Here is a 23,576-nt window from a genome sequence, read left to right as displayed (position 1 = left end):
ACCCATGGCCCATAACCCATAGACCCAGGCCAGAAGTGTTAAGTAATGGGTAATGTGGTTTAGACTAGATTACTAGCTCACTGTTTACTGATAGCTAAATGCAATTTATAAATGCATGAAATATGGTAGGTAGGCCTAAATGAATAGCAGAATGAAGGATCTTACCATCTTGAAAATGCGGGTTTTTTTTTTTTAAGCATTTCCCCCCCAGTTTTGCCTAAAAAATATCTTAATCTGTGGTCATCAGACTGACAAATTTTAAGGCAAGAGGTTTCAAACTATGGCTGTTTATTACTTTCGGTTCATCCATCACAGTCAAACTCATTGCATTATGGGATTTATTGCTGTTCTGAACAGAGCCATTGAAGTAACATCTTCAATCTTCTAATAAATAAGAGTGGCCTTTGTGGCTGGATGTAAAAAAACAAAAGAAAGGTCCAATATAGGAGATATGTTCTTGTAACATGTTTTTTTTTTTTAGGCTAGAATATTAGGCTAACAGTATCACTCAACCATGAATCTTGTGTTGAATTGGTTTCTGTTTTGTTGGCATATTATCCTAAAAAAACTAACTTTCAATAGTTGGTCAGCATGGTTGCCAGAGTTTTAACACAACATATGGGCCGCTTACGCAGGTTAATGTACTTTGGAAATGAGACAAAAACTTTTTTGGGCAACCAATTAGCATGCATTTTATGAAAAAATATCATAATTCCAGTGTACATTTTGGAATTTTTGCCAAGTCTCAATTGGCGCCTGATGGTTTTGGTGGCTTTGGCCCGATGGGCCCATTGTGCCCATTACACTGATAAATGAAATTTTGTTTTTGTCATTTTTTCGTGTGCTGTTGAAGCTGCCTAATGATGTAGTTTTGAAAACGATGAACCTTCCTACTACCACTAAGTTAATAATGCTTTTATGTAAAATATGTAAAATCCAATGAAAAAAGTGGAAAATATTCCAATCTAAGCCTTCACTTGGTATCTTTGTTTAGCTGGTATTTTTCCTTTGTTGACTTTTATCAGGTTTCAGGTACTTCATTTTACAGTGAAATAAGCTGGAAGTATTGCTGTAATGGCACTCAAGAAGATTGTATCTATCTTGTTCTTCACCTTTAAAAAGCTTCAGAGACCAGAAAACCCACACTGACGAAAGGTAAGCTTTTGAAAAGACATTCTTGGGTTTGAGAAATAAGTATACTTCTCTCTGTTCTCTTTTGCTCTCCTCTCTCGCTCTGTTTGATGATGGGGTGATTTCTTTTCTGTGTGTGGGTTGGTGAGGAGACGTCAGCGAGTTTTGTTTTCTGTGGGCCTAATCCCCCCCATGCTGGGCGCCAGCCTATAAAGGGACACACTGTTTGCTTTCAATACACATGCTTTTTTAACGGCAGAGAGCGGCTACTGAATAACACACAGGTAAGAGACTGGGCTCTGTGAGCAAAAACAAACTGTGAGAAGTTTGATTCCCACGTTTAGTCTGGTTGCATAGTCCTACAGCAAGGAACCCCCAGCATGGGCTTGTGTAGAATATCTCGACAACAGCTTTGACACATTAGTCACCGGTAGAAGGCAATTAAAATGTAATCCTTTTGTGAGCATAGCACTTTATTCATCATCGAGTGAACTGTAACCTTTTTGTCATAACAGAAAAAATTTAATACAGAAAAGCTGTGGATATGAAGAGAGAGAGATGAATTATAGGTGGTGTGTTTCATAAATATAAAAAAAATGCAGTACCAAGTGACGCAGGTTTTTATTTATTCATTAACCACAGTCTCCGATTTAAATTACTGTAATTACTTGTTGGGGGGGGTGATATTTTAATTAAAAGAGGCATCAAGCTTGAAGCCTTGTGAGAATCTGGGGCTAGGTAATTTAATATCTTACCGCAAATATTTTTAAAGAAGTAGCAAGAATTGTTCAGCCAATATTTCCTCAGATTTTCCATCAGGTACCTTAAGGGTCTCATTCCATGTTCCACTTAATATATTTACTATTATACCATTTTGTGATATATTTGTAAAATTAGTCATCCCGGGCAAATTGTTACGTATGACATTGTACGTCTGTAACACTATTGTGGTAAGTGTTTCAAAGTAAGTGGGGAAGAATTCATTCAAGGGCTATAATGTACTCGATGATTTGTTGGAATGGGATTGCATTATTTGCTTTGAGCAATATTTAGCTCTTCAACATCACTTCATGTCCAACAATAGATATTTTCCAGCAAGAAGGCTGCTAATTATTCACGTTCCCTGCTCTCTTGTGGTAGCCATCATGTCCACTGGTGGAGAGAATCCAAGCCTGCCCTCCCAGCCTGATGGGAAGGCTGCTCAAACTCAGAAGAAAACCGAGATGGTTGTGGGAAACTACAGGGTATGTACCGGTACCATATTTACAGATGCATAAAAGTTGCACATGATGACTGTTGAAAGTGCATGATAGCAACAGCTTGGTGAAACTGAGCGGTCAATTCAGTTTCCATAGAAATAGAGATGTGGGAGTTGTATGTAATGCTTTATTTTTATGCCAAGCTAGACTAAAATAAAAACTGATAACTTTAACTGAGAGGTTTGCTTTACTCAAACAAAACTCCATTTTGATTTTCTTTCTCATTTTCTTCTCCTTCTCTCCTCAAGATGTATGTGTATGATCAGGAGAACTTTCAGGGCCCGCATGATTGAGATCTCCAACGAGTGCATGAACGTGTGTGAAATGGGCATGGATAGAGTGCGTTCCCTCCGCGTGGAGTGCGGGACCCGTGAGTGTTCCTGTGATCCATTTGAGTGACTTACCAGTTGTGCATTTCAACACTTCTTCCATTTTCTTCTGTGCGTCTCTTGGGCTTCGTTCTAATTTAGTAGTTGGGTGGGTTGGGAGCAGATGACTTCTGCGGAGAGATGTAACATCCTGGAGAAGGGCGAGTACCCCCGCTGGGACTGTTTGGAGCCACTGCCACAGGAACGACTACCCTGCTGTCCTTCAGACCAGTCAGAATGGTATCCATCCCTTTTATTCATTATACACAATTTCTCTGGGTTTTATTTAGAATGTTTTCGTTCCATTTTTAAGCAAAATCATTCCAACACTTAGTCCGATAATGGTTCACAAGCCATGGTGCTCATTCAGAAAGTGAGTTTGATTCCTGTTTCCCAGCTACAGATAAACCGAAAAGGGAAAAAAAAGAAAAACATTTTTTTATTCATATTCATAGATATATTTCCTGACACAATGAGCCATGGTGTTTCTGAAGGGAATATAAGTTTGAATCAAGCTCCCAACAATTTCCTGATCTCTTCCCTTCCCATCATTCCCCTGTCCAATCTCACTCACTAATAAAAGTGCTAAAGGCTAAGATTTTTTTAAATCTTATCATTTATTAGTAAATATTATACCTTGATCTCCTCTTGTTTGTGCTCCTCACAGGACCCAGAAAAGCATAAGATATCTGTCTGTATGAAGTTGGTGAATTCAAGGGCCGTAAGAATGGAGATTATCGATGATGGATGTTCCCAGTGTGTACACCTTCGGCTTCACTGACCGCGCGTCGGCAGCATGCATGGTCAGCTGTGGCACGTAAGTGGTGGGCTCAAAGAAATCTGAGTAGAGTGAGAGCTCAACATAAAATATTAGATTCTGATAAGAGAGAAATTTGAAGTCTGAGTCTGTGATCTAATAAGTCAATACTCATCACTTCCCAAGATCCACTGATTTAAAAACAGAAATGTGGTAGTTTTTCATGTTAAAACACATTTCTTTCTTCTTGCTACCGAAAAGCGTTATAAAATGTGGCACCATCAAAGACATTGATTTTTTTTTTTTGCAACCTGGTTTCTCTTGGGAAAATGTAACTGTTTTAACCAGGTGCCAAATTTAATATGAATTTCATTTTTAATCATACATGAATTTAAATAATACATACATTAAAAAAGGCAAGCATGAAGGTCCAATCTTAAACAACAACATTACTGAGGGAAAAGCCAATTGTACGAAAGTGACAACAACAAGTTTGAATGAATTTGTTCATTAGTAATCTCCAAAACGTAAAGTAGTTATGAATTACCCCATGAGATTGTTTGACCGACTAAATGGCAGACTTTCTGGCTGGAAACCTGTTTGAAAACAGTCATTAATTTTTATCTTGCATTACACATCTTTGAACTTCCATCATAGTCACTCAACCAAAAATAAGTTAAGAGTATCAAAGCTCCTAATATTTCAATCACAAACATATGAATAAAATATTTTCCAATGTGGTATAAAATCTGGCACTATCAAAACATTGTACTTTTTTGGCAAGACCAACCCAAACTCACAGAAAAAACATACTAGTTCTAAGAGGTGGTGTTTTCATATAATCTTAATCACACAAAAACGTTTACGATTTTCTGAAGAAACAAAAGCATGAAGGTCCCCTCAACAAACTGCACATTGTTGCAGAAGCAGATCATAAAAGTGATTATCAATTTGATACAATGACATAATTGTACTAATTTATATGAATTCGCTACCAATTTTTCCCAAAACATAAACTGTTACGCATTACAATCATATTGTGTCAATCGCGACTACCGGCAGACTTTCTGGAAACCTGTTTGAAAAACAAGCCCTTTTGTTTGCATTACACACGTTCGTGTTTTATTTTCAGTTATAGTAACTCAACCCAGATAAAACTAACAGTATTAATGCTATTAAATTTCAATAAACAATAGTTTCCATGTGTGGGTATGTTTGACAATACAGAAATTGAAAAAGGTTTTGTCTTTTCTCTCATGTCTTGGCTTAGTTGGTTTGGGCTTTACCAGTATCTGGTTACCGTGGCAGCCAGTACCTGCTGGAGACGGGCGACTACCTGTCACTTTATGAGTACGGCGCTCGTGCATCCCCATTTTTCAGTCCGTCAGCGCGAATCCGTGACATGCAGAGTGGCACCCAGACGGCTGCTGCCAGCTATGGCCACCAGGAGGCTGAGGGCTAGGGAGGCCGAGAAAGAGAGGGGAACAGGGGGATGAGAGAAAGAGAGGAGTGGGCGATGATGAAGGAGGGGGAGTGGGGGAGGGGGCAAGAAGGAGAGGAGAGAGCTACCACCCGAAATGAGTTCATCCTGGGAAGGGAAAGAACGGCCAGAGGATGGAGGTCAGTCAGGACAAAACGTCACATAGATGAAAATGTGGCCTGATGAGAAACAGATGAAAGCAATTGGCTTTTCTTCCCCACCCCTCTCGCCGACTCTTCTCCAATCTTATTCTTTCCTTCCCTCTTCCTCCCCTTCCTCATCCTCCATTTACTTTTCCCCTGAGGCAAACTACAGTCCATCAAAAAGAAGCCTTAATGATGTTTGTCGCTGGAGTGGGGGTCAGGGATGATGATTGGACAAGTGTGGGTTGTGGGGGCGGGGGACAATGGGTGGCAGAGGGCAGGGTGTTTTTGGCCGTAAGGCCGTGGAAAACCTCCACATCCTTTCGGAATGGTAAAAAAGCAACACCTGTGACCGTTGTTCCTTGTTATCACTGCTGATTATCGGTGTCATGGGCATTCTATTTGAAAACCATTACTGTGTCAGGCCCTCTCAGTATCATCACATTCCCAAAAATTCACCTTCAAGAAGAGAGATATGGATCCAAATGGTAACATCTGTTAAGCATTAAAGCATCTTAAAGGGTAAAATAAAAAGTCCCTTTCTTTTGGAATGAAAAACGTCATACGACGAAATCTGAAAATTATTGAAACTAAGCGGCAAAGTTGGAACTGTAATAGAAGCTACAGGATAATTATAGTTAAAATAAACTTTAAAACTTTGATCATTTTCAAGGTACATTTCCTCATTTGTCCATTAGTACAATGTTGATGAACTAAAATAACTAAACACCACCAGCCCTAAACTTAAACTAAAAAAAAAATAAAAAAAAAAATAAAAAAAAAACCAAAAAATAAAAAAAAAATAATAAAAAAAAAAATAAAAAAAAATAAATCAAACATAAATAAAACACACATAAATCAGTAAATAAATAATAATTACATACATAATTCCCCTTACCACACATTTTGTACAGATTTGTTTTGTAAAAAACAAATAAACATCAAGAATAACCTAGCCATTGTCAGCTTGTAAACCCCACCCCCCAACCCAAAAGTGTCAAATGTTTCCCCCCATCGCCCCCGCGCACCTGCCCTTCGGTGCTCATGGGAGACAGAACATCCCCGCGCCCGTGATACTCCGTAATTCAATGACCTACTGCCCCCTAGTGTGTCTGACTATTACACACAGACCATCTACTGCTGTCTCAAGAGAATCCGCCGCACCACCATACCCCCATATTAAACTCAACCACACCACAATAGCGATAAATAGCCTTTATGTCCACAGATTCTAGACTATGTCGCAGAGCCTGTAGGCGCTCACGTATACAGAATACTTTTGGTTTGTTGTTGTCAAGCCCTGAATTCATAACCCTCTACTATACGCACACATATTCCCAGCTACAGTGAAGCAAAGAAACCCCACCCAGACCCGACAAAAACCATATTATCACTGTCACAAGAAAAAAATTTACCAATCATGTGTATGTTAGGGCTCATTTACCCTGACAAAAGTAATGTTCGACCTTTTGGGAGGGATGTCACCAATGATACTGCGCAACTAAGACTGTCCACTAAAAATCACACAAGCTGTTAATTAACCAGTTTTGAAACTGGGTGTTGCACTGTGCAATGAATATAAAGCTGATTTTTGTTTGTCTGTCAATTCTATGGCTATTCAATTTGCATTTTTTAAAAAAACATCCACAATAAAGACAGTATAGGATTCTATCATCATACACAACAATGATTGGGGTTCATCTAAACAACGGACCAATTCTTCCTACACATGCATGAAAATCTAATTATTATAACATAGCACATTCTAAACGTTCAGACCCCAAACGTAATTTATAATTTTATTTGATAAGTGATGTCCATGCTTCCCAACATAAGGCACACAAACACATTTACACAGTACAACATTAAGCTTCATCCCAGCTTCCCCGACCCTACTCCACTTGACGTCAGTCGCCCTGAGGCCTAGCTCACGTCAACACACACCCACACACACACACAACACCAACAACACAACACACACACCCACCGAACCACACAAACACACACACTCACAAGCACCCTTGGGAAATCTGTAACTCCACATCATAAGTGTGGGATCATCCGTTCTCACTTTTCTCTTTCTCACACAGAGACGGTTAGTAAGAGAAGGACAGCGCATGATCGGTACAAAGGCTGTATGATTTAGAGGGAAGACAGACTCAGTGGGTTTCTGAGATAATTGAATCTCACTCTGGTAGTTCCACAGAACAACCACACTGCAGGGACGAACAATGGTGTGTTGTCAGTCCGCACTACGTTTCTTTATCCTTTTGGCTCCGTTCAAACAGTTTCCGGCACTTTCAGAATAATTGTAGTGCGAGTCCCATGCACACAGTCGTGAACCAGAAAATACGTCAAGATTACGTCAAACAACAGCATGGCGTCCCATCGACACGGACATATGATCAGTGCAAGTTGCATGAAAATTGATCACCTTAAAAAGCTAGTCCTACCAAATCTGCCGATTAAAAATACGTAATTAAAAGTAAACCGAATATCGTTTTAGTTATTTAGAATGATCATTAGTGCTTCAGTTAAATTAGATAAGCACATTAGGTTGTGCCTTAGAAATCCCTGGAAACAGGACAATATCCTCTTTCACTAAGGATTGTGGCCTGTACTCCATTTAAACACACAAACACACGGAATCGATAGAGGTGTCTGTGCTGTTCAAGCTCTCGCTTCTGAAGCACAAGCCTACAAAGAGCTGGCAAGAGAGGTGTGTGTGTGTGTGGGTGTGTGTGCAGGTCTCTTTCTTGCTTCAGCTGAACTGCTGTGGTGTGAGTTAGCCGGGGGAGACGCGCATTTTTTTTGGAACTTCCTCAAAAGTTCTTTCGCCGAGAGTGATGTACAGTTTTTGTGTGTCTCAGGTTTAACAAAACGAGTGGGTTGTGAACCTATCAGTAAGATAGAGAGAGTTAGAGAGAAAGTGACAGAGAAATAGTGGAGGATAGGCAAAGGGTGAAGACACCTACAAAGAAGCATATTTATTTTACACACTCTACACTGTACAAAAAAGGTGAAAGTGTTGACAGGCTGTTTTCTACCTGAGCGGGCTGTTTCTACCTGATTAGAATCGTAACAGGAGGACTGTATTGCATTGGGTTGTTGATGAGTCAGCGATACTAGATCATAATTAGAATAAAAAACCATTAATTTAGATGGGTACCTGACAAAATATTTTAAAAACAATCGCACTTGTCATCTCAGTTGTAAGGATTGTCATACGGATTTTTCATCTGTCGATTGTTATCTGTTCTTTGTTCTCCCTCTGTCTCCTCTCTTTGCCACAGCTTGTCCTGTTTGGCACAGCCGTCCCCTCTCTTTCTCTCATTCTGGCTGATGGTGTCAGTGCTGCATGTGGATCTGCGTCATCGGTGAGCGGTGTCTGATTGACTGGGTTAAAAATAAAGAGCAGAAAGGGGTGAGAGTGTGTGTGTGTGCGTGAGTGCATGACTTGAGAGGCCAGAAACTGCGTTTGGGATGCTGGGGCAAGTATGAGGAATCTGGGGGAAGAGAGCCATATGTGAAGGACAGGGTATTTTAGTGGGAGCATATTGAGTTAAGTGTTAGATAGGTGTAAAAGTGGAGAAAGAGGAGAAGATATATAGTACTCATAACCTTTATTGGAAAAATATCTATATGAAGCTTTAATCTGTTGGAAATGAGCAACACTCAGAAATGTGGCAAGAGGATAACTGGGAAGCTGTGAAACGTGTAAACCTGCTGAATACGCGCAAGGTTGTACATTTTACTTAAGTGTTATCTTACTAATATTAATCAAACTATTGGAACTGTTTTTGTTAAGTATATATTCTAGTTTTTTCTTAATCTTTTCACACTTTGATTTTGGTTAGAGTTTAGTTTGATCTTGTTAGTTTAATCTTTATTTTTCAGTATATATTTTCTTATACTTTATTATTTATTAGGTTTAGTTTAGTTTAGTACTACAAGGGTACTCCCCCCTAAAATGGAAATTTTGCCATCAATCACTTACCCCCATGTCGTTCCAAACCCGTAAGTCTTCCCTAGTTCGTCTTTGGCACACAATTAAGATAATTTGGATAAAAACCGGGGAGGCTTGTGACTGTCCCATTGACTGCCAACGTAAATTACCCCTTGTCCAGGTTCAGAAAAGTATGAAAGACCATCATCAGAATGGTCAAGGTCTGCCATCAGTGGTTCAATTCTGAATTTTATGACTGTGACGAGCGATACTTTTTGTACGCCCAAAGCAATTCACAAAAATACGACTTTATTCAACAATTGTCTCCTCTCTCTGTGTCGCTCCGCATCACCATAGAACCATTTTGGAGAATATCCACTGAATGCAAAGCAGCGTACTCTTGTGTCAGCTGGTCCTTCATTGGTCATGATGGTTTATTGGACTAACTCAACTAGAACTCCTGCTTAGGACCAGCTCATAACCCAGCTTAAACCAGCTCATGACCATATGCAGCATGCTGTTTTTTTTCAACAGGGTAGTTCTGTTGTGTGCTCACGAAGAGGTGTTTTCAGAGGTTTAGGTTGAATCTGAGGCTACGTTTACACGACAATGATGTAGTCAAAAACGCAGAAAAGTTTTTCCCTGTGTTTTTAAAAAAAGTTTAACTTATACATAATGTTTTCAAACACAAATTTGCCTTTACACATATCCACGAAAAAAAAGGCAAAAAATGCTTATTACACATGCCAGGCCAGTAGTAGTTGGTGCTTCACCTTGTTAGTAAACAGTACCTGTAGGGGAAGTGATGATTATATGTTGTATATGATGCGTCTTCGCTGTTGGTTGTAAATATTGGTGAAGTAAATACATACTTTGCTGAAGAAGCGTTAGCAAAAGTCATGAGCAGCAACAACCGTACCATGTACTCCGCCATTGTTGTGTATGTTTGTTCTCGCTTGCCTTTTAAAAACGACATTTTACTGCGCATGTCCGTATACCTAACACGTACAACGCTCGTGCATGATGTCACCATTTTCAAAGATTCCCGTATTGGGTGTTTACCTGGAAACGACAACGTTGCTGTTTTCAAAAACTTGTTGTTGTTGTCTGTAAACGAACAGGCAAAACGTCCACGCATAAAAGTTTCCTGTTTTGGCTGAAAAAGTTGTCATTTAAACGGCCCCTGAAGCTTAGGCAGCTGACTTTTTTGCATTGCTGCTGTGAAGACAATAGTTAAAGACCATGACACACCAAAACAACATCAAAGGTTTCAATCATCAATCAACATCAAATGCTGCAAAGACTACAGGCAACAGACAAATAGCACGTTAGTTGTTTGTGTATGGTCTTGTGGTCCTTGTTCATTCAAGCCAGGCATGTCTTTATGAATATTTGCATATTGAAAGGCTCAGGTAAGATGAAGATGTAAAATTAGAAGAGCCATCTGTGCTCTATATGCCCTCATGACTTTGTTGTTTGCTCACTTTTTTTACATTCGCTTTTCTTCTCATGCACTTATCTGCTAGTCTTAACAGCCGGTTAGAGTAATCTGTCTCACAAACTGCCCAAAACCAATTCACCACAAAAGCAGAGTCGACAGACACTCAACAACAGTCTGGCATTGCCTGACAGTCAAACAGCCTTTAGCCAGTGACTTCTCAGGCAGTGTTTGAACTTGAAAGTACCTCCTGAAATTGATTTCTGACAGGCTTCTGAGACACCACCACCGTATAATGATCTATAACTAAACAGAGAGAACTTTGGTCATCATCAAGCAAATACTGAAAAACCACTATACTTATTTCTCACAAGAAAATAAGTTTAAACTGAAAAAACTGGCAAAAACTAAAACACACAAAAACTGAATGGCAGCTGCAACTTTTCAAATGCCATTGTTTTTAGTTATGCTTAAGTGTCATTGAATTGCACAGGATAGTGGATATCATAGACAGCGAAGAATACCATCTACGCTGCCTTCAAAAATGAATTAGAAGAAAGTAGGGCACAGGATGTGAAATGATCATTGGATTTGGATGTGCCTTGCTACCTTCCTACCTCCGTGTGCTGCCTCTGAACACAGCATTTTTCAACTTTCAGACACAGCCTTATACAACAGTCAAATAAACCGCAAGTTAATATCAAGTACCTATCATTTCAGATCAAATTTGGTGGAATAATTAGAAAAAAAAATTCCCCCACCGATGTAAATAGTTCCAAAAGTAAGCAAACGCATCAAGCTTGCATGTTGTTGCAAGGGGTTTTCCGAGACCCACTGCGATCTTGAAACAAAAAAATAAAAAACACAGAAATTCTGGCTTTTAAAAAACCTCCTCCTCATTATAGGTCTCTGATTTGACTCTTAGAAAATGGCTTGGCCAAACAAATCAGAGGACTGGAACAAACTGTTGTTTTAAAAACCAGGAAATGACACTTCTATTTGACAGTGCTATGATCACATTGTCACATTCACAGAGAGACACATGAGTATGGTTCAAGCTGAGTATCACACTAGCACATTTCCACAATTCACATGCAGGGTCAGTTATACTGTGGCTGTCTCTGTACACAAACACACAAACATTACACATTTTGCCCTCAGAACACTTGCCCACACTCCGATCACACACACAGAAGGCAGTGAGCAAACTAACACTTGCATCCCTCTCTTTGAGTCCTGACAAAGAGTCAGCACAGAAAAGAAGGTGAGGAAGAAAAGGAGTGAGAGAGAGGAAAACAGCACGGTAGAGGAGGAAAGTGGGGATGTCACCAAAAGACAAAAAAACAAAAAACATAAGTAAAAAAAACACAGAATAAGAGAAAAGGAACGAGGCAGGAAGAGTTAGGAAGAAATGTAATCTCAAAAGGCACATGTGAGAGAGAGCCAGAGAGAAGGGATGTGCCTGAGAGAAAAAAAGAAAGAGGGAATCGCAGAGAGCAAGACTGTGCTTTGAGGGATTTATTAAGACAGAAATGAAGGCCGACACTCAGATGCAACTGTGTATCATTAATGACAGAGGAAACAGAGACGAGCGAGAAAATAACAGAGAAATGGACTGAAAGATGTGGGTCACGGTTATGCAACAACTGCAAAGAGAACTCAAGAAGTGAAGAGTTTGCTATGCATGGATTAGGTGTAGATACAGATGTAGCTACAGATGTAGACATAGATATATATGGGTGCCTATGGATATACATAGTGAGATATAGATGTGTAGATGTAGATATGGATAGTTCTCTATAGATAGGGATGTAGACAAGTACACTTTTGGTGACTATAGATAAATAAATGTATAGATAGATGCTGATAGATGTAAATATATTGTTCACCTAAAAATGAAAATTACCCCATAATTTAGACACCCTCAAGCCATCCTAGGTGTATAGACTTTCTTCTTTCAGACAAATCCAATCGGGGTTACATTTAAAAACTTTTTGGCTTTTCCAAGCTTTATAATGGCAGTGAATGGGTGTTATTTTTCAATAGTCCAAAAGAAGTCCTGTTGCGAACCATCCATCCATAATAAAAAGTGCCTCACACGGCTCCAGGGGATGATTAAAGGCCCCCTGTTGCGAACTGATGCATTTTTGTTACAAAAATATCCATATTTAAAACTTTATAAACACTAATTTCTAACTTCCAATAACTATCGTACGCGTATTCATGAGAAAGTGCCTTTACGGCGGATGACGTAGGATGTCATTGGGTAATTCTCATTTTTGGATATACTATCACTTTAAGTAGACAAAGACAAACATCCTCTAAATAGAGACAGGAACTAACAATTGGAATTTATATTGATCAAGTCCAAGACATGGAGAGTTTACCCCTTTTGGGGATAGATGGTAATTTGCAAGAAAGACACTGGGAAATGACACACCCTCTACAGTTAGCAACATAATTCTAAATTCTTAGGATCTAGTTTACTTCTTGTAAGATTGAGACACTGAACCAGTCACAGGGAAACATTTCAAATGATGGCAAATATGACTGTGAATTTCACTTGGATTTATGTAGAACATCATGTTATGCTATTGACCATTAGGAGTAAGCTGACTGAAGGAAAGGATGGGTGAGGGGAAGGAAGGGGATGTAATGGATAAGTGAGAAAAGAGTTTACCTGCATCTTCTCTCAGTGAGATATTGTCAGAGATACTCTGTTTGTGAGTGTCTGAGGTTCTTCATGTCTTACAAATATACTGTAGATAACAGAGATGTCTATACAGTACATGTGTAGCCTATGAAGAAGTGGTTCTTAAATGATTGGGTCACAGATGGCAAGAAAATCAGTCTACTCAAGCTTTTTAGGACACTACAAAATTATATAATTTAACATTATTATCATAACATTTTAATTTTAAATATTTTAATATAAAATATTAATAAAGACAATTTTGTATACTTTTCTGTATATGCAAAAATGCTAAATATATGTAGTTGTAGGTATAGACAGATGTATGTATGTATCTGTAGATATAGTCTATAATTATAATACATGTAAAATTTGAGTATATCATTAAATTGTAGTAAAACACAAAGACAACCCATATGCAGTTTTGCATTTCAGATAGAACAGCTTGAGTATATAAATAATTTTGCTATATTTATGACAAAATTTCTAAGGATGAGAACCACAGCACAGTGACGCAGGCTTTACAAGAAATGGCTTTACAAAAACATCAGTGACGTTCAGCTTCTTAGTGTACCAGAGACACACTTTGCACTTCGCGATGCATAATTAATAATCCGTCTCGCCCTGTACAAAGATCTGAGAGAGTCAGATGAACACTTTCTAGCCTCCTTTATTCACACTGAATCACATGGATGTCTTTTCATGATTGTATTATTCTCAGCGTGGCGTACAATAGTGACACAATCCACAGTACGCTATGTGGGAAAAAAAAAGCTTTTCAAATGAAATCAAAGTCACATCAGGCATTTGAATACAAAGCATCTGAACGCGCCACTAGGCTGAATTTTTTTTTTTTTTTTTTGCCTGGTTGATCTCATCACACACTTAAAGAAACCTGTGTGTATTTTTGTATTGTGACACATTCAGTTATTATGTTTACAGTCTACTTACTGTATACTTAATTCTGTACCTTTACAGGTTGATGTGGCCTCAGAAACTACTTGGAAACCTACAAATACTTTGAAAACTTATGTTATTCAATATCGAAATAAGTGGCATCCACAATGGTAACGCTTTGTTTTGATAGTCCAATTTAGACATTCTAACTATAAGTAACATTGGAACTACAAGTCAATGTAACATGGCTTTTGGGGGTTTTGTTCCTTGTTCATTGTTTTTCTTGTCTTTTACTTTGATATTTTTGTGGTTCCTGTCTAGTCATCTGATTCCTTTACCCTCATGTTATCCTTCTATTGGTTCTTTGGTTCATAGGTCATGTTGTCATTGGTTGTAATAGTCATGTGTCCTGTCTCTCATTGGTTGGTTCTTGTCATGTGACCTGTATTGTTTGATATAAATAGCCCTCATGTTGCCATTGTCTCCTGTCAAGTATTGATGTTTTAACCTGCTGTTGGTGAGTCAAGTCTGTTCAAGTCAAGTTTTCTTCGTTTGTCAGGATTACTTTGAATAAAAGCTGCACTTGGGTTCATCATAACTTGTATTCAGTGGGCTATTTGATACAGTCAACTACCAGTTATTAAAGTATTAGTATGACTGTCTGCTTAATAATTATTTTTCGTGGATGTATGAAGTCAGTTCTGCTTAGATTCATGTAAATGTCCTAATAGAATAAGTGTAGTTTATCACAGTTACAATGGACATGTTCCACTAAGTGTGGAGGGATCTTACCCCAACAAACTTCTTTTTGTGAAACATTTTGTTGGAAAAGTGTGCTTAAGCTATCTTTTCTTAAAATAAACGAAATATGATTTGATATTTATGCAGTAAGGTGACAGTCGATTTCAAGTGCCAAAACACTTTTCAGTAGATTCAGTTTGTGGATTGTTACAGAAATAGATCAAATCAATAAATAGTGGCCGGTGCAGAGTGCATGACTGCTGTATGAGAAACACAGAGTGGAAGTGTGTCTGTAAGTAGGCAGAGGAGAAAGAAAGACAATGATTAACCAAACACAATGCTTCTGTCAAGACGGACAGGAAACGTATGACAGCTTGTCGTTGTCTTTTTGCTCTGAAGTGTGACTGGAAGTCTCTCCCTAATTATAATCTTGTCAGCAGCAGTGATGTATTAAACTGAAGAACTTTCCAGAAGCAAATGGGTGTTTCTATAACTAAAGGCACTTTTACGTCCTATGCAGGGGTTGAATTTATTAAAACAAACAAATTTTAACTTTTTGATTTTTTCATCACATCAAAAAAAATCTTGTTTCAGTATGATCTTAAAAAATATAATTATTGCATGTAAAATCATTATAATATAAACTCATAGCATTTATAGTGTGAAAAAGGTGTTTTTTTTTTTTTTTTTTACACAAATTTGGACTGTCCCTCAGTTCTGGTCTGATATGACCTCGAATTTTGCTACTAATAAAGGTTGTATTTACACTTGTTTTCCAAGGACCCTCCAGTACTCGTGAAGAGCAAGAATATGATGAAATGTGAGACTTGAAAAAAATATTGTACGAGAAATATGAAATGTGTGAGCAAAGAAAATCAAGGGAAATATCACTTGCGAACAGAATATTTTAATTTTGAGTCTATCTATCTATCTATCTATCTATCTATCTATCTATCTATCTAGGCTTTTCTTAGGCCAACATTAACATTTGTAAACAAACTTTACACAACTAGTTGTGCATCTGAGGTCTAAAACACTAGTTACAAAATTTTGACCATAGCCTGAACATTTAATATTTGATGATGGAAATTTAATTTGTTCAAAACAAATTGGGAGGTAAAGAATGAATTAAAGAATATTTATTGGAGGACATTTAATTTTGACTGAGCCAAAAGTGTCCATAATTAAAGGAACACTCGAATATATGATTTGGGTCTGTGACTTTACTGAACCAGTATCTCACAATATTTAAGTCCTGTGGTCCAACTGGGATTTTTCTTTCTTACGCAGTCGAGGCAACATGATAATTATATTTTCCAGTCTTCAAGATGAGCCACTTGAGCCAACATGAATGCTTCTAGTCAACCGCAACATCAATTTTCTGCCAAATCTCTAGTGGACACTTTGCTTCGAGAAGCCCAGTGAATGGATTTCATCTAATGAGAGAAATCAAAGCACACTTTCAGAGGGGCTATTGGAGCAGATGCTCCATAAAAGAGACATATAATAGAGACAGTTACAGAAGAGTCATATAAGACATATCTAATAGAAACATAATATGTTATACTTGCTGCTGTAGACATTCTCAAATGGATAGCATTTTTAGAAGTTATTTACACCAATAGACTATAAATATTCATAAATAATTATGGAATTCATTGACAGGTGTAGGTGTAATGACAGTTTACATTAACATGAAAGGATCCTGACACTACCACCTCAGAATTTTACACAAATTCAAATATGTGAATATATACATGCAGGTCCTAATTAACGCAAAACATTGATAATAAACATATAAACTGTGCACAAGGGAGTATGAAAAGGCCCTGGTGACAGAAGCAGCAAGACATAAAGAGCTTAAGAAGGGAGAAATAATGAGCAAGCAGGGGAAAACGGAGACAAAGAGAAAGAGAGACAGAGAGTAAAGGTGGGCTGTGAAGGTACCACACGTTTGATTGTGGTTCTGCATCATTAGATTCTCCTGAAACCTGATTACAGTGCTCTGGGCTTTGTTGTACAGCAACTATTCTTGTATCCAGACAAGCAGAGCTAAGGGAATTACAGCACACAGGAAGAGAACAGTGACAGCCTCAGTATGTGTGATGTAGCACTGTACATATATACAACATCCCTCACTGCAGCTTCACTTACATGATATAAACAACAAAGATAGCAAGACTCAATATTACATTAAACTAAAACTGTAAAAAATGCACGTCCTGAAAAAAAAAAAAAAAAACAAAAAAAACGTATTTCGGTTAGATGCCAAGGCAACATTTCTCATTTTTGTTTAGTTTAACTTAGAGTGCTAAAATTACTTTTTTGAATTATATAAAAGAATACTAAAAATGACAAAAAATGTGCAACAAAATTACTAAAACGTTGATTCAAATTAAAGTTAAAAAAAAAAAATTCTTATTTAAAATATTAACAAAAACTAATAATATATCAAAATATACTAAAATAATCGATACTAAAATGATTTCCTAAGTGAAATATATATTTCCATTTCAAGTGTATGAAAAATGACCCTAAAAAAAACATTTTTTTATAGACCATTTCAGGGCATGATCCGTTTATGTTAGTCTCTCACATCCAAATTGTATTTTGGCAGCTCACTGTGTCTAGAGAAATATGAGCTGCCAAAATACAATTTGGGTGTAAGAGATAACCTGAATGGATAGTCGGTGTTTGGAAGGGAATAAACTGTTCCCCAATTATGTTTTATTCCTGAATGTGTCTTTTTTTGTTTGTTTCATTAACACAGAAATTAATTTAATACTGAGGTGCTGGTAAATTAAAGCTGTGATGAAACAGAAATAGTGACAGATATTTTCTTTCATATTGTGACGTACATCTGGGTGAAACAGATTATTGAAAAAAGAAAAGAAGGATCTGGGCTTGCTTTTATCCATCAGTTGTTCACTGGAGGAAAGCAGAATGCAAGTTTGCAGTTGATAGTTAGAAAGTGGAGGAGTTTAAGCAAAACTGACTGGAGATGTCACCAGGGAGAAGCATGTAAAATATATATATTTAAATAATTAGGTGTTCCTATTTCATGTCAGTGCAACTTTTTATTTTATACTTTGTTTTATTTTCAGTTTATAAATGTTGTTCAGTATATGTACTTTTCCAAAACCTTTTTATTTGATTCCTTTAAAGTAGTTGTATTTGACTTCTTTAAACCCTTTAAAGTAAATTACAAATTACAAGAATATGTGAACAATGAAATTCCAGTCATCATTTACTCATTTTTCAAAATATCTTCTTTTGTGTTTCACAGTCATGCAGCTTTAAAACAACATCAGAGTGAGTAATGATGTCATAATTTTCACTTTTGGGTGAAGTTTCCCATAAATTTGGGGGTCAGACTCCTCAAAACCTCCCCTCCGCCCTCTATTATTTCTCCGACGCACAGCAAAACTAATGAGGTTCATGACGCAGGACTCTGGAGTTATCAGAGCTGATTTTATTCCGCTATCTCTATGCAACAGGGCAAAGCAAATCTGTCATTATATGTGGGCTGCCACTGTAGAGCACTCCCTTAGGGCACTACAAAGCCACTCTTGGAACACTACAGGGATACAGCTTTAATGCATTAGGCTGCTGGCCCGCACACTAATCAAGCCTTATACGCAACATCCCTCTAAGTGCTGTCCCATATCCCTCTCGTTCCACTATCTATGAGTCATGTGTCGCTTCTTTGCCTTGTTTTTAATTCCATAAACCCCTCCTTTCCAACCACACTTTGTACTTCCTCTTCCCCCGTCATAGTCTTTTTGTTGTTGCTCGGTAATTCGTTTTAATACATAACTGTACCACGACCCAGAAAGCTGTCAGTCATGGCATTCACTCGGCTGACTGTTGGTGATAGGGTAATACTGTATACATGAGACATGAAAACCCTCACCCACACACTCACACGTCCAGCTGGTAGGTGTAGGTGGAGCGGGGAAAGCCAGTTCGTCCAGTCATCTTGTGTTTTTGTGGAGGTGGAGAGGGAGGGAAGAAAAGAAAGAGGTGTCCAGAACATGAGCGAATGGAGGAGGTGCTAAATATCAACATGGACATCCTCGGGTCTACTGTTGTCTTTCGGTTTGTCTGTCTGTTTATTACGAGGATCTCTGGAATGCAAGTTTCTGATTGGTCAGTGGTGCCACTGACCAGGGCAGCGCTGTGTAACTGACCACTCGCACTGAAATCCTATGTTTCATTCATAGCTGTGCTTCTGTTTGGTCTCTTCGTAGTCTCTAGAAGAAAACTAATAAGACAAAGATCAATGACTGAATGAGCTCTGTTTTCCTGGACGCACTTTTTTTCACATACATCATAAAATCATTTCAAGTCAAATCAATATTTCAAGTACATTTATTTGTTTTATTTTTTGTGCCAGAGTCCTGATCTACCTGCCCGGCTTTATTTTGCATTAATAAATGGCTGACTTTACATTATCCCTTACAGAAATGGTGCTGTATGACCATAACTTTTCACATACAGTTTTAAAGTAATCAATATAATTGTCACAAAATATATTACTATTGGTTTTAATGATTCTATGTACAGTATGAACTAGGGTTGTGAATGCAGCATATACCTATAATGCAAAAAGCTTTGGAGTACCTAAATGAGATACTCAAAGAAAGTGGCTTATAGTTATCGGATTCCAGGAAGCTGCCCAATTAAGTGATGCTGAGACCAAATTTGGTATTGGTTTGACTTTCCTTCCAGCAGTAAGTGACAGTAATTGCATTCTTTAGTCACCCATTATCAAATCCCTTAACGATTATTTCAGTGTTATAGCTTTATATTTCTATATTGAAGTCATGACTTGTGTCTCCAGAGCATAGTCTCTCCTGCAAACAATGCGTTTGTTTCATTCAGGCGTCTCATTGATAATGCGGAGGACAAGATAATCCGAAGAGACGCCAGAAGCAAACCCAAGAAACGAGCTGTGTGCCTCTTTCATGTGCCTCGTGCGATCCTCCTCGCATGCTCTCAGCTCAGTCATTACCGGGCGCCGTGCCTGCGCTCCCCCGCCCTTTCCAACTACGTCTCCACAATCGTAACTCTGAGCTAAGACGTCCGACTTCCCTCTGTCCAAACTGGTGCGCTAGAGCCCTCCCCTCCTCTCTCCGCACCGCCTTTTCCGTTTGCCACCCTCGCTTGGGCTTGACCCGACTGGTGACGTAGGAGATTCCGTGATGCCCACAGCCGTAGGCGCGCGCTGCGCTCGGGTATAAATTGGGCCCGGGACCCATCATTCGGCACTCTCTCAGTCGCTCCGACTCGGGAACCAGAGCATCAGCGGAGATAGCAGGGAATCAGTCGCTAAACTCCTTAGGCTAACTCGCTCTCGACTTTGGTTCGGAATGGAAACATCAACTTTTACGCGGAGCCAACGCAGCTCCATTGCGCACAACTTTAAGAGTGAGTTTCTGCTTCTTCTCTGTTCATCTTTATTGTGAATATGCTTTTGAAATGCTGAATTTCTTAAGTATTTTATTTCTAAGTAATGGAAATGAATGCATTTATTATTAATAAATATGAAAAGATAAATTATTTAAGGATTTAGAATATGACCAAACTGGCTTTCGAAAATGCTTGGTTTTACGCAGCATGGTTACAATATATATTTTGTGCTTGATGCGTAAAATGTTTTGCATGAATGCTTTAGTTCTTTGAATTATGACTTTATTCAAACAAGTCTTAGCAAATGTACGCATATATTTAAAAGTTTAAAGTTACATTTAGAATTACATTTATATTCAAAGAGATCAAGAGAATAATATTCGGAGTGGTAGGCTGTAAAAATTGTGCTTATAATCTGTCAGTAAAATTAAAGATACAACAATACAATTAATACAAAATTAAATCGCACCTTTTCGACCACTTTAAAAATGATTTACTTGATTAACTTGAAAATTCCGAAAAAGGTCTCAATGAGAGACATTATTGCCACAACGTAAATGGATGGAAACCAATATGTTGTCATAATGAGTAAAAACATATTATTGCATTTGTAGTAATTCGTTCGGAGATTCGTGAATTTTTCAAATCAGATCCTTTTATTATCATGAATTAATGCAAAGGATAAGACGAGGCTTACAGATAATTTTGGAGAGCTCTCCAAAATGGAAAAGACTTTGTGATGTGACGCGCTCTTCTCTTTCCATCAGGCGCGCTCTCGCTCTGGCTGGTTGTCTGGCTGGTCGTGGTAAAACCCGTTCCTGCGCAGAACTGCCCACACCGGTGCGTGTGTTACCCGACCCCCATGACAGTGAGCTGCCAGGCGCAGAACTTCACTATTGTGCCCCACGGCATGCCCTACGAATCCCAGCGCGTTTTTCTTCAGAACAACCGCATCACTGAACTGAGAGTGGGGTCTTTTGCTTTTGGCACACAGGTAAGGAAATGTACATAGGCTCTATGTGTGCGACAGAATAGAACATTTTATATTTACATTTGCGAATATACATTTGAGAGTACATTTTTGAGATATTTACTAATTTTGTATTCCTTCTCAATATCTTCACCTCATTACCTCTCCCTCCCTCTACCTTTTCCTTTCCTTTCTGTCCATCAATTCATCACATACCAGGTCTTGTGGCTCTTCTCCAACAACATCACCTGGATTGAGGCCGGTGCATTCAGCGAGCTGCGGGATCTGGAGGAGCTCGATCTGGGCGACAACCCTCACCTGCACCGCCTTGAGGGTGGAGCTTTCCGCGGCCTGGAGAAACTCCAGAGCCTCCACATGCACCGCTGCCGGCTGGCCGCCCTTCCTGACATCTTCCACAAGCTCTACAGCCTGCAGTTCCTCTACCTGCAGGAGAACCAGCTCCACTTCATCCAGGACGATCTCTTCGCTGACCTGATCAACCTCAGCCAGCTCTTCCTGCACGGCAACCGCATCCGCACTCTGTCCGAGAACGTGTTCCGTGGCCTTGTCAACCTCGACCGTCTGCTGCTGCACGACAACAGGGTCCGTCAGGTCAATCGCCGTGCTTTCCGTGATCTGGGCCGGCTGACCATGCTCTTCCTCTTCAACAACTCCCTAGCAGAGCTGCCCGGTCAGGCCATGCGTGACATCTCCTCCATCGAGTTCCTGCGGCTGAACAACAACCCCTGGGCCTGCGGCTGCGAGGCTCGTCCCCTGTGGGAGTTCTTCAGAGGCATCCGTGTGTCCAGCTCCGATGTTCTGTGCGCCTCCCCAGCTTCTCGTCGTGGACAGGACCTGCGCTTCCTGAGGGAGATGGACTTCGCCCTGTGCCCTCTTCCTGACCCTAGCTCCCTTTCTGGCACCACCACCACCACCTTCAGCACCAAGACCCGCTGGTGGTTCTCCAAGCACAAGCCTGTCAGCACTTCAAAGGGCATCTTTGAGAAGACCTCCGAGACCAAGGCGTACCCCTTCAAGTCCCAGTATCCCTCAATTACATCTACATCCACAAAATATGAGCTTGGGGAGGAAGAGGCTCTTCTTCCCAAGCTTGACCCAGAAGAGTATTGGGCCAACTATGGCAATGAAGATGCAGGCATCACCTCCCTGCGCTGCTTTGAGCTTGAGTGCCCTCCCGAATTCGACTCTCTGCCACCATCTTCTTCTACTTCTCGCTCCTCCTTCTGTTCTCTTGCTACTCTCCATGTCTGTTTTGACTGTCTGCATCCATCTTCTTTTTGGCTGAATCTGTTTATCTCAAGAAGAACCCTCTTCCCCCTCATTTTTCTCCTCTCTTGAGGAGGGAAAACCCTGTTTGCTCAATTTAACTCTTCAATGCCTTGATTCCTGTTTACTATCAGCCTCACCTGTATCTCTGTTCTGTTCAGTTCGAGCCTCTAGTTCCTGGTATCTAGAGGGCACTAGACTGATTTAGGATACAGTGGGTAAGCAGGGAACGTTGGGCAGTACAGGCCCTTGATGGAAAGTAATGAAAGCTGTTCAGAGGGCTTGGTTAAGTTAAGCAGATACTCGGTCCTTCTTTTTTTGAGGACAAGTGTATTCTAAGCCATCTCTGTCACAGTCAGTGCAGACAGAGGATAGAAATTTCCATCTTAGGTTTACGTACAATATTTGTATACTTTTAGACTTTTCAGCAACTCTAAGTGCTTCTATGATAGTTGTAATTACAGCTTGTGATGTCACTACGACACCCTCTTTCCAACAACGCCACAGCTCCATTATTTCAGTAGTTAGTTGGTAACAATAGCATAATGAGCAAATCTTTTGATTCCCTTTGGAAGCAGCGATTGAATGTTATACTTCGTCTATTATAACAGAAGGGTCTCAAAATCATTCAGGGCTTGAAAAGCACAAAAGGAACGGCGTGCAGTAGCGAAGCAAGAAAAGCACAATGGAGTGATGAGTTTGAAAGTGTTGCAATACAGCTATAATTTAAGATGTACGGAGAGAGCGAAAGCACACGCAGGAGAGACAGAGAGCACGCACAAGAAAAGGCGAAAAAATTCATTACATCACCCATCAGCTATGACAGCAATTATCACTTGTGTAAATATGACATCTTGGCAGAGGGAGCTGTAAATAACGCTATGAAAGGCCTTATGCTTGTCACTGTTCTGAATGGCCAAGAATGTCACTGTGAGTAACGTCTGTGATATATTTGGTCAGTGCATGGAAAGATCAATTCAAAGTGTGAATGTCCTTTTTTACTGTATGTCTTTCAAAATACTGTTAATATGTTGAATTATTACTGTAAAATACAC

General features: G+C 39.2%; 2 pseudogenes; both read left to right on the top strand.

Annotated features, from left to right (window-relative positions):
• The first annotated feature begins 1,384 nt into the window (after positions 1-1,384).
• LOC122135779 lies at positions 1,385-4,970 on the top strand (annotated as a pseudogene).
• A 15,139-nt stretch (positions 4,971-20,109) lies between these two features.
• Positions 20,110-23,166, top strand: LOC109096353 (annotated as a pseudogene).
• Positions 23,167-23,576: the final 410 nt, after the last annotated feature.

The sequence above is a fragment of the Cyprinus carpio genome, chromosome B1 (assembly GCF_018340385.1).
Source record: "Cyprinus carpio isolate SPL01 chromosome B1, ASM1834038v1, whole genome shotgun sequence".
Classification (NCBI taxonomy): Eukaryota; Metazoa; Chordata; class Actinopteri; order Cypriniformes; family Cyprinidae; genus Cyprinus; species Cyprinus carpio.
Note: the sequence above shows the minus strand (reverse complement) of the source record. Positions and strands in the feature narration are given on the sequence as shown.